The sequence below is a fragment of the Arachis duranensis genome, chromosome 1 (assembly GCF_000817695.3).
Source record: "Arachis duranensis cultivar V14167 chromosome 1, aradu.V14167.gnm2.J7QH, whole genome shotgun sequence".
NCBI lineage: Eukaryota > Viridiplantae > Streptophyta > Magnoliopsida > Fabales > Fabaceae > Arachis > Arachis duranensis.
Genome location: NC_029772.3, coordinates 51,224,379 through 51,229,036, shown reverse-complemented (window position 1 = coordinate 51,229,036; position 4,658 = coordinate 51,224,379). Strand labels below are relative to the sequence as shown.

The window sequence follows — 4,658 nt, the reverse complement described above, 5'->3', positions numbered from 1 at the left end:
GGGTGCGTTGAACATTTCCACTGAGAGGATGGGAGGTAGCCACTGACAACGGTGAAACCCTTGCTTAAGCTTGCCATGGAAAGGAGTAGGAAGGATTGGATGAAGACAGTAGGAAAGCAGAGAGACGGAAGGGACAAGCATCTTCATACGCTTATCTGAAATTCCTACCAATGATTTACATAAGTATTTCTATCTTTATCTTTATGTTTTATTCGTATATCACCATACCCATTTGAGTTTGCCTGACTAAGATTTACAAGGTGACCATAGCTTGCTTCATACCAACAATCTCTGTGGGATCGACCCTTACTCGCGTAAGGTTTATTACTTGGACGACCCAGTACACTTGCTGGTTAGTTGTGCGAAGTTGTAGTGATCACAATTTCGTCCACCAGCTAGCAAGCTGGAAAGGGAGTTTACTCAATCGGGCTGGTAGACTCTGCTTGGTTAATTCTGTTGCAGCCGCTATTCCCACGTACCAGATGCAGGTCTCTATTTTTTTCCAAAGGAATCATTAGTAAATTGGAGTCTATGATGAGGAATTTTCTTTGGAAAGGACAAGTTGATGGAAGGATGATTGAATCTTGTTAGTTGGAAGGTACTAGTTACTCCAAAAAAATATGGAGGTTTGGGGATTAGGGATCCTTATTGTGTAAATATTACTCTTCTTGGGAAGCTAGTTTGGACCTTTTTCCAACAGCCAAACAAGCTATGGGTCCAATTGTTAGATGCCAAATACCAATCATCTCTATATGAATGTTTTAGCTATCCTAAGAACAAGGACTCTCCCATTTGGAGGAGTCTTTGCAAGACTTGGGAAGTGTTGAAGGATGGGTTTGCTTGGTATACTGGAGGTTTGAATCGGAATTTTTGGTTTTCTAGCTGGAGGAGAGAAGGACGGTTATCTAATGAGATGAATTATGTTCACATTTTTTATTCGAATCTCTGGATATAGGATATTTGGTCGGTTGGTAGATGGAATTTGGATACTCTTTATTCTCCTTTATCTCAAAATTTGAAAGGTAATATTCTTTCTTACAATCCAGATGAACAAGTAGGTCCGGAAGTGGGTTGGTATTGGTGTGGGTCTACTGCCAAAGTCTATGACTCACGCAATAGTTACTTGTGGTTGTGTAAGCAGCTATTTGGTTGGGAGGAGCAGGAGAATTGGCTTTGGCTTTGGCGTCAACTTGTTCTGTAAAAGCACAAGTTTTTGGCTTGGTTGTGTCTTAAGGAAGCTCTTCCTACTGCAAGTTTTCGCTTTAGAAGAGTGATGTCGTCATCAGATAGGTGTCGAAGATGTCTTTCTAGCCAGGAATCGATTTTATATTGTATTTGGGATTGTCCAAAAGCTCAGCTTGTCTGGCATAGGTTGAATATTTCTTATCATCCTTTAGATTTGAAGAACTGGTTCTTGTATCATAACAGAGAGCATCTGTTCAAGTTCTTTTCGGGACTTTGGTCGATATGGCAAGCAAGGAATAATGACATCTTTAATCCTGATGAAACTTGGCCTCCGGAAAAAGTGATTTGTCTGGCATTAACTTCAAAAAAGGAACTTAGGAATATTTTTGAATTACAACATATATCCATTCCCTCTGCTCTAAATGATTTTTGGAATTTCCTATCCATTAGTACTTTTAAGATTAATTGTGATGCTAGTTATTTTGGTTCGGGTGATAGTATTGGTTTTGCTTGTGTTATTAGAGATTGTAATGGGAGTTGGCAAAGGAGATGTTTGGGAATGATTGAGAGTAATAGTATTCTTCAAGGAGAATTGTTTGCTATTTGGAGAGGATATCTCTTAGCTTGGGATGTGGGTCAACGAGATGTTATTTGTGAGACGGATTGTGTGGAAGCATTTAATCTTGTTACTCAAGATGGTTTTGGGTTTATTGATCCATTGATGCTCAAAATAAGAGGTATCATGGATTGGAATTGGCGTGTTGACTTTCAATTGATTGAGAGATGCAAACATGGTGGCAGATGCTATGGCAAAGATGGCGATGAAGTTACAACTTTCGCATGTGGAGCTTCATTCACCTTGGGAAGAGTTTAAGAGTAGTCTTAAACGGGGATGTCCCTCTATTTAAGCAGTTCCTTTGTTTTGTTTGTTTTATTTTTCGTTGTTTACTTTATTTCAGTCACAAAAAAAAGAACAATACAAGAAAACAATATGAGAGGGAGGGGTAAGCGTCTTCGCAGCACTGAGACGCCCCTACATCAACGGCGGCAGTGGTCAATTGTAGTCCAGCTTCGGTACTAATGGTATGACATTGGGGAAATTTTCCTTTTTCTTGAGATTTGTATGAGTGTATAGTAACTTTAACACCTTTTGGTAGTTTATCAATGAGTTTGGTTCTTATACAACTGTGAACGAAAAGGAAAAAATGTATTTGTTGCATACAAGAGGATCCAGTTCTGGTTATCCAGATACAACTAATATGAAGGCAATAGATGCTCACTGATGCTCACTGTCCAGGTAGAATATTTGTCTAAGAAATCTATTAGACTAGTGATTAGTTAACCTATGTAAAATTTCCTAAATAAAAGGCGCATAGATCGCAGAGGTATGTGGTGGGCCTTCTTCGGCAACACAGAAAAATAATCACCATTGTCTTTCATGAAGCATCATAAAAACACAGTAATTTTACGGATTCCTTTTATTTAAATTAAATAAATATAAAATTTATAAAAATACATCAAGCACAGTGTAATTACATAAAGAGTAATGCTAGGGAACCAAAAGGGTATTAGTCAAAAACCACCCAAATATGTTTGGATGAATCCAAAATCTCAACAAGTTAATATATATAGATGTTTCTTCTGCTAAGTATCAGAATGTTTCTTTTTCATACTAAATGGATGTTCTTTTATATATTTTTCGAATTTTTTTGTATTACAAATGTGAATGTCTCTATTTCTTTAAAATTTCATAATTTTTTAAAATTATAACTGGATATTTATTTTGTTAAGTATTAGGATTTTTTTCATGTTAAATGAATGTTTTTTTATATTTATGTAATTGTTTAAAATTTCCTTTTGACTAAGATCAAGTGTGTAATTTGCAGTCAACACTCTTCTCTTCAACCACCCGTTCATCCTTTCAAAACCACATCCTAAACCAAATTTCCACCCAACCGAGAGCCCCCCTCCTCTGTCCGTCCACCTCCCTTCATCTCTTATACTTCTTCTTTTGTTTAGTCCAGCTAAAAACAAAAAAAAAAAACAGAAATGAAAAAAAGAAAAATTTAGCATTACTTTTTATTTTCTTTTATTTAAATTTCTGCATCTCTTTCTTAGTTGCTGGCGGTGCCCGGGGGCACACAGTTGCAGTGCTGGCAGCAAGTTCTATAGGCTCTGCGGTAGAGATTTGGACGAGATAATAACTGCCACCTTGTAGCACATACTCCGTTACATAGGAGTGGATTCCAGTGAGGAGGCAGAGAGAGCCCAAGAGAGAGAGAGGGATTTGTGTGTGTGATTGTTGGAGGTGAGTAGGTTAATATGAGAGAGAAGAGGAAGATTTTTATAGTTTTAATTAGGTTTTAATTAAGTTTTAAATTTTGAATTTAAAAAATTTAAAATTAATTAATTATTAATATAAATTAATGTAGTTTTGTTTAGTTTTTGGCTGGTAATCTTTTGGTTCTATATACTTTTCCTTACATAAATACACAATTGGCCACATCTCGACTACATATGATTTCAAAAATTACACACATCTCCGATACTGAGACTCCAATCTATGTCAGAAGAGTTAAACAGAATCTCATATCCGAGATACATGTAAAAATAGAATATGAACTCAGTACCAAGATATACACAATGCGCAAATTGGTGACTTAATACTCGAGATGTGCTCATCCAATTTAATTCAAATAATTTTAAATTTTAAAATTATAAAAATATTTCATTTAAAATTTAGATGATTATAATTTAAATTAATAATTTAATTTAATTCAATAAAAACAAATATATTTGTATTGTTATACTAATTATTTATAAGTATTGCAAAATTAATTAAAAAAACAGTCATGCTACACATCCATATAATTTTTCATCCAAGTCCATTCAAGCTGGCCCAATACAAAAAAAAACCCAATTTTATTAAATGAAATGTGACTCCACACGCCCAAATGCACGAAATGTTAATACATTCATTCGTGCCTTGAATATGAAACAACGTTCCTTTTTCAACATTGAAATCGTTACTGAAAAAGTTCGAATCTCTCTCAAAATCTCTCAAACTTCACTCGTGTTCTCTGCGAAAATCGTTACTGGAGAAGAATTGCGAGAAGATTTTGAAAAGAAGAAGAAAACACGAACAAAAACAAGAACAGAGACTGCGAAAGGTATGATAAAAACTACTGTTCATTTAAAATCTTGCAATCTCGTATTTTTCTTAGTTGCAATTTAGGTTTACTGAATTGAGTTATTTTATTTAGTAGATTGACTTAATCTGATTCCATTTTTTTTTTGGCATAACTAGGGCATAGGAATGGAAACGGAGCTGCTCATTTTCATTCATTTGAGTGTTAGCGTGTTTAGTTAAGTCTTTTTTCATGTAGAAATTATTTACCTAATGATTGAATATGTATCACGTTTTATTCAGCACATGATTGGTGTTCGGTTCACTGGTGTTTGTCATTTGATTC

The 4,658-nt window shown here is 35.1% G+C and overlaps 1 pseudogene; it reads left to right on the top strand.

Moving 5' to 3' along the window:
• The window catches only part of LOC127748373 (uncharacterized), a 14,830-nt pseudogene extending 12,737 nt beyond the window's left edge, over positions 1-2,093 (top strand).
• The last annotated feature ends 2,565 nt before the right edge of the window (positions 2,094-4,658 follow it).